Genomic DNA, 8072 nt, shown 5'->3' with positions numbered 1-8072 from the left:
GGAACAGTTGAACGGGATGGTCAGCATTGGCACCTTGCCTAAAAAAACTGAAATTCGATGGCGAGTTCCAGGAACAGAAAATCCTCCAACCCCAAGGCAGGGCGATGTTGTGGTCTTTGTCGACCACATAGGCCGTGGTTTCAAACCACCAGGGTCAAAGTTCTACCGAGATGTGCTTGCCAGTTTCCAACTCCATCCTCAAGATATCGGACCCAACTCGGTGTCCAATCTATGCAACTTCCAGGTCTTCTGTGAAGTATACCTGCAAGAAGAGCCCACTGCTGAGCTGTTCTGGGACTTTTTCATCTAAACCGGAGCATAGAGTTTGTAAATGGCCCCAATACTGAGCTTGGTGGTGTCTCAATTCAAAAGCCGAAGGAAGTTGAATTCCCTCATGCCAAACTGCACAGCCATCCTAAGGAGTGGAACTAGACTTGGTTTTACTATAGAGATACTTCTCCTGAAGATGAAAATCCCCTTCCAGGCTATCGTGATCACCGGCTTTCCAACACCCATCCGATGCCGCAACGCTTAAGTTCTGCAGAACGGGCCAAGTATGCCCCTCAACTCGCCAAGCTCTGGGCTTTTATGGCCAACGGTTTAACAGGCATTGATTTCGTGCGCTGTTGGATATCTTGGAGCATCTTGCCGCTAAGCCGGCGCCCCGGTTTAATGCGTGAGTACACCGGTGATGTTGAAGACCCTCAACGCCATATCAACATTTAGGTGACCGATGAAGAGGTCACTGAAAGCGTAAAGGAAATTTTGAATGAATCGGAATCAGTCTATAGTCAAACCGGCTTAAACCCCTTCTATGCCAAGAACAAACCGCCTGCTGTAAGCACTATACTTCATTTTCATCTTTGATGTCTTTAACTTGTTTCAACTTGTAATCCTTCTTCTGTTTATGTATGAATAGGGTGATGATACCTTCTGGAAACGGAAATCCGTAGAGAAAGTAGTGAAGCCAACTGGGGATAAAGCGGTCAAACCATCTCGTCCCAAAACCAAAGCCGTCAAAAGGACCTCAAAGCGGAAAACGGCTGACCAGATCAACATGGAACTTGATGACGATGCTGATGATCCGAAAGTTGAGGTAGAACTTGACTCACTTGGCTCCCTTTTCATGCACCTCATTAACAATGATCTTTATCAGGAGGACGTAGAAGGCAGCCAAGCTGATGATGTAGAGGTAATTACCCTTTCCTCCGGTTAGACTCTATGCCAACACAAAAAACTCGTCAAGCAATCCGGAAAGTAAGCTTTTCTCATCCTCTTGCTTACTTGGACCCAACATTTATTTTGAAGACACAGCAGCATGAAGCTCGCCGGACAACCCGACACAGCGGCCAACAGGTCACTTCGACCGGTTTACCTGATACCCCGGTTCGGAAGCGCCGGTCTGAGGTCTTTTCCACTTCTGACCATTCTTATCCCAAGGAAGGTTATTTCAGACAACCTCTTAATCCGTACAATTCAAATTATCAGGTGACACCTCCCTCATCCTCTGGCGAGTCGACAGCAACCCAACTCCGCCCTCTAAAAATTGTGGCTGGGTAAGTTTTCAAACTCTTTCTTCCAATGCGTTACAAATCTTGAATAAGATGCTAACCCTCTTTTAATTTATTTGCATAGCCAAAGCCGGGCCCAACAAGAAAGCTCGGGTCAACAATCCGCCAGAAGACCAGGCAGTTTTTGAAGAAGAACAGAGAGGTGAACCGGAGGGTCCTCATCCTGAAACCGCCGCTGATGAACCGCCCCTTGAAGATCAGAATACTAATGAACCCCCAGAAGCTGACCCTGCCGTGCCTGACACTGAACCGGTAGCTCCAAACCGGGCTAGTCCAATGAGAGATACTGAAACTCTGTCATCACCCGCAAAAACCACTGAAGGCCAAGGAGATGATGTTATTGTTACTGGTATGGGCCACAGCTCTCCTGGCCATCCCGTAATTTTGGCCCAACATAGTGCCAAAGAAGAGCGTGCTGCTAGGGAGAAGGGCAAATGGAGTACTGAATTATCAAGTTATGTCCATCTCAACGCTGAAGAGCTTCACTCCGGTTTCTTAAATCGTCTGCACTCAAACATTGACTATGAAGCCGGTTTGGTGAATTTGATGAAGGAACGCTATGAGGTATTTTCATCTCCCTTTATTTCTTAATTCCAAAGTTTGAAATGCCAGCCCAAGTAGCCCCCAAGGGCCGTTTTATGATGTCAATCGTGAACCGGGTCTTTGCAATACTTTAAGTCTCTCCCACTGACCCTCAAAATGTTAGGCCCTTAGTGAAAACCAAGGCCGATACTTTACCAATGTAATGATATAGCTTTCCTCGGCGTAGCCCCCAAAGGCCGGTTTAGCTTTACAAGGTAATCCGGGTTTTAATCCATACATCCATTTTGAACATATGTACATTAGCCCCCAAGTGTCAAGGATAATGCTTGCATTGTTCTGGAGACTTTATAAAAGATGTAGTGAATCAGAGCAAATAGTCATTAGCCCCCAAGTACGAAGTGCATAACTTGTTATACGCTTTGTACTTTAGAAAATATATATCATGTTGTTTGACATTTCTTCATTGTTGTAGGCTGAACGAAGCAATAGAGATGCCCGGACTGCTGATTTGCAAGAGAATGTGAAGTCCCAACAAGCAGAAGCCGCGAAAGCTAAAGAGGAACTGACCAAGGCCCTGGCGGCGATGGAAAAGCTGAAAGAGTCTTTTAACAAAGATTGTGCTGACTGGGAAACCGAGAAAACCGGTTTAGCCAAAAGAGCTGAAGATGCTGAAGCGGCCCTGAAACCAGTTGTGGATGAACTAACTGGGTTAAATGGCAAATAAACGCCATGACTTCCGCTATCTTTGGTAAGTATCTCTTTATGCAGTTTGTCCAATTCATGAAACCTTATCATTGACCAGAACGCTGACTTTAAACCATAACAGGCACTCGTATTGCTCATCTGGGCACAGATATGCGGATGAAGCTTAAAGCGGCTTATACCCTTATTGAACAGTTGTACTCTGGGTCCCAGCGTGCGATTTGTACTGCGGCTTACAATAAACCGGCGCCATCACTGATAAAGGAAAATCTTGAGAAGCTGGCCATGTTACTAGCCCGGATTACCGAATTGAAGAAGGCAGCTGCAAGAGCGGGAGCATTAACTGCATTAATCCGCGCCAAGGCATGGATTCCAGATCTTGAAGCGGAGGACATCATCAAAGGATATCCAGGTGTGAAATAGGATAGTTCAAACTTCGACAATGATGACCTCCGAAGGCTGACCAAAGAAATGCGGCCAATAGGTAGCAAGCTGGCAAAGGACACAGACTTGTCTCATTTCCAACCGGCTTATGACGCTGAAGGGAAGAGACAGCCTGCCGAAATCCATGAAGTCGAAGTACTTGTACCTCCAATTCGTAAGCATACCTATGCTCCTGATATTAACCCCTCCAACCTTATCCATGAAGAGATTGTGTTTCAAACGTTAACTGGAATCGATTGGTCGACGGTTGATTTCCAGCGTCTGGGGAGGGATGAAGAAGAAGTGATCGCACCCATAGACCCTCAACTGTCAAACCATCCAGACGAAGCATCTTAAACCGGCTGCTGGTTTACCAGCTATTGTGTGCCAATGCTTAAAAACAATTATTCAATTGGAGCCGTTTGAAAGCTTCATGTAATAGGATACCAAAAACTCCTTTATCTGTCATGCCATCGAGCATGTTTTGTGACGCTTTGATAATGTGAAAACTTGCTCCACCTTTTGGGATCTATTGATGCTTAACCCATATGAATTGTGTTCCTGGATACAAGAACGTGAAATGTGTCCTAGTGGTTTACCACTGGACGGGTCATGATGCCCAAGAATAGACAATACTTGGATGGATAATCAAAGTCTGTATATAAAAGTAACATGTGTAACATACCTCGTTGGTTGACGAACTGCTTGTATGGTAAAGGTGTAAACACCAATCCGGAGCGGTGATAACTCCGTCCTTAAGTCGCCGAATTATGATAAAAAATCATACCGGTATATAATAAACACCGGGTTTTCCTTATAACACTGGCGACTTGTTAGTCAACACCAGACCGGGGTAACGAACACCGGTTTATAAATGATCATGTACTGACAACTTGTAGTTGAGAGACAAGCCGGGTCAAGAACACCGGTTTATCAGAAGACATTATGAACCTCTATAAAGTCAAAAAGTTAACAAATAAGAGTCAAAAAAGAAATATGCAAGGCTTTTTACGAGCTGCCAGGCTCCAAATTGAGGCTTTTCATGGGCTTCCAGGCCTCTGAGTTAAACCATTTGACAAAGCCTTTTAAGATGGGCCTCCAATTAACCAATCGTCATTTTAACTTTGACAAGTTCAGGGTCTATATAAGATTGACTTGTCAAACGTTCGGCGGGTCATACCAGGATTACCTAGACAGGAGTGGCTTACTTGATGAAGGCAGGTTAACCCGGGATTTTAGGTGAATACACCAAGCTTCCAAGTCGTGGCTTGATAGCCAATTACAAGGGTCCTTTCAAACTCTTTGTTGCTTTGCACAAAAATCCCCCAAGTAACTTTGTGAGCTATGCTCAGTGGGTACCCATGTTTGAGTTTGTGCTTTGTGCAACACTCTCTTTGGCCCCACATAATTTCCTTTGTGGCTAAACGCCTATCAAGAGGTGTAGCTATGGTGTGATAACAACCAAGCCCCCTAGTGATATCCCTTTGTGGTTTCCAACCGATCAAGAGGTGTAGATATGGTTCAGATAGGACCAAGCCCCCTAGTGATTTTTTTATATTCGTGCGGCTGCAGACACCGGTTTAACAAAAAGCTCCGCTTTGTGAGTAGAAACCCTTGTAAGCACACACATGATGTAAAAAGAACAGATACCCCGCTTTAATGGAGGCTCCGGTTTATTATATAATATATACATCGTCATAATATGTACATATGAAGAGCCTATGGCTCAAGTATAGTAAGGCCGAAGAAGAGCTATGTTCCATGGCCGCTTGGTCTCCTCCTCCGATTTATGTGAGTCTTTGTGCTCTCGAACATCAATGAGGTAGTATGACCCGTTGTGCAGATTCTTGCTGACCACAAAAGGTCCTTCCCAAGGTGGGAATAATTTGTGCATATCAGTTTGATCCTGGATGAGCCGGAGCACCAAATCACCTTCTTGAAAGGTTCTGGTCTTAACCCGGCGGCTGTGATAACGTCGGAGATCTTGTTGATAAATCGCCGAACGTGCTGCTGCAAGATCACGCTCCTCATCTAACAGGTCCAGAGAATCTTGACGAGTTGTCTCGTTATCCGCTTCAATGTAAGCTGCCACACGGGGCGAGTCGTGACAGATGTCACTAGGGAGAACTGCCTTCGCTCCATAAACCATGAAGAAAGGTGTGTAACCCGTCGATTTGTTAGGCGTGGTGTTGATGCTCCACAACACAGAAGGCAATTCCTCCACCCAACAACCCGGTGTCCGCTTCAAAGGAACCATAAGTCGGGGTTTAATACCTCTCAAAATTTCTTGATTTGCCCTCTCTGCTTGACCATTAGATTGGGGGTGAGCCACCGATGCTATATCAAGCCGGATGTGCTCACGTTGGCAAAACTCCTCCATCTCTCCCTTTGACAGATTAGTACCATTATCAGTTATAATACTGTGTGGAAAGCCAAAACGGAATATCACCTTTTGATGAATTGAACCACTGTGGCCGCATCACACTTACTGACTGGCTCTGCTTCCACCCATTTGGTGAATTTATCAACTGCTACTAACAAGTGGGTCTTTTTGTCCTTGGATCGCTTGAAGGGTCCAACCATATCGAGCCCCCAAGTCGCAAACGGCCAAGTTATTGGAATCATCCTCAACTCCTGAGACGGAATGTGGGCACGGCGTGCGAATTTTTGACAACCGTCACATCTCTTGACCAAATCCTCCGCATCAGCATGAGCTGTTAACCAGTAAAAACCGTGGAGAAAAGCTTTAGCAACCAAAGACTTTGAACCGGCGTGGTGACCAAAATCCCCTTCATGGATTTCTCGCAAAATCTCACAACCCTCTTGAGGAGAGACACAACACTGAATTGCTCCTGAAACACTATAACGATGTAACTCCCCGTTGAGTATGGTCATGGACTTGGAATGCCGGATTATCTGTCGGGCCAAGGTTTCATCGTCCGATAACTCACCTCGGTTCATGTAAGTCAGATATGGGATTGTCCAATCCGGTATGACATGCAAGGCCGCCACCAATTGAGCCTCCGGATCAGGAATAGCCAACTCTTTCTCTGTTGGTACCTTGATTGGCGGATTATGCAGTATGCCAAGAAAGACATTTGGTGGAACTAGTTTACGCTGAGAACCAAGGCGACTTAAAGTGTCCGCTGCTTCATTCTTTCGTCGGTCTATATGGTCCACCTGATAACCCTTGAAGTGACCAGCCACTGTATCCACCTCTCGCCGATATGCAGCCATAAGTGGGTCTTTAGAATCCCAAGTGCCAGACACCTGTTGAGCCACCAGATCTGAATCCCCGAAGCACTTAACCCGGCTTAAGTTCATCTCCTTAGCCATCCGAAGACCATGGAGTAAGGCCTCATATTCAGCTGCATTGTTAGTACAAGGGAACATTAAATGGAGGACATAACAAAACTTGTCACCTCGTGGGGAAGTTAGTATGACTCCAGCGCCTGAGCCCTCCAACTGCCTGGATCCATCAAAGTGAATAGTCCAATACGTATTATCTGGCTTTTCCTCTGGTGCCTGCAACTCCGTCCAATCATTGATGAAGTCCACGAGTGCCTGGGATTTGATCGATGTGCGAGGTATATATTTGAGCCCGTGAGGTCCAAGCTCAATAGCCTACTTGGTAATCCGGCCAGTTGCTTCTCTGTTTTGAATGATATCTCCCAGAGGGGCTGAACTGACCACTGTGATAGGATGACCCTAAAAATAGTGTTTAAACTTCCGGCTTGCCATAAACACTCCATATACCAGCTTTTGCCAATGTGGATACCTCGGCTTTGACTCAATGAGCACCTCACTGATATAATAAACCGGCCGTTGAACCGGATATTCCTTGCCAGCTTCCTTGCGCTCCACCACAATAGCCACGCTAACAGCTCGGGCATTAGCAGCCACATATAGCAACAATGGCTCCTTATCAATCGGTGCTACAAGCACAGGCGGATCAGCTAACTGCCGCTTCAGATCCTCAAACGCGTTATCAGCTGCCTCGCTCCAGACAAAATTATTTGTTTTCTTGAGCATCTGAGATAAAGGGATAGCCTTCTCCCCAAGACGACTGATAAACCGGCTCAAATCCGCAATCCGGCCGGCCAGATGTTGAACGTCATTGATTCACGCCGGTTTAGCCAAAGATGTAATTGCTGGAATTTTTTCCGGATTAGCCTCAATGCCTCTATTTGACACCAGAAAACCCAAGAGTTTGCCCGTCGGTACACCGAAGACACACTTTTCCGGATTGAGCATCATCTTGTAAACCCGAAGGTTGTCAAAGGTTTCTCTCAAATCGTCTATTAATGTTTCCTCCTTCCTGGACTTTATCACAATACCATCCAGATATGCATGAACATTGCGCCCAATCTGCTTATGAAGACAATTCTGAACACAGCGTTGATAAGTCGCCTGGGCACTCTTGAGCCCAAAGGGCATGGAGCCATAGCAGAAGGCTCCAAAGGGAGTGATGAAAGCTATCTTCTCCTGGTCCTTAACTGCCATTTTGATCTGATGATAACCAGAGTAAGCATCCAGAAAACACAAACGGTCACAACCCGCCGTAGCATCAATGATCTGATCAATACGAGAGAGGGCAAAGGGGTCTGCGGGACAAGCTTTGTTCAAGTCTGTGTAATCTACACACATACGCCAAGTGCCGTTTTTCTTAAGAAACAACACCGGATTAGCCAACCACTCTGGGTGAAAGACTTCCACGATAAACCCTGCGGCCAACAACCGAACTACCTCTTCATCGATAGCCTTACGTCTTTCTTCATTGAAGCGGCGAAGAAACTGTCGGACCGGTTTAAACTTAGGATCAATGTTAAGTGT

The sequence above is a fragment of the Triticum dicoccoides genome, chromosome 3A (genome assembly GCF_002162155.2).
Source record: "Triticum dicoccoides isolate Atlit2015 ecotype Zavitan chromosome 3A, WEW_v2.0, whole genome shotgun sequence".
NCBI lineage: Eukaryota > Viridiplantae > Streptophyta > Magnoliopsida > Poales > Poaceae > Triticum > Triticum dicoccoides.
Note: the sequence above shows the minus strand (reverse complement) of the source record.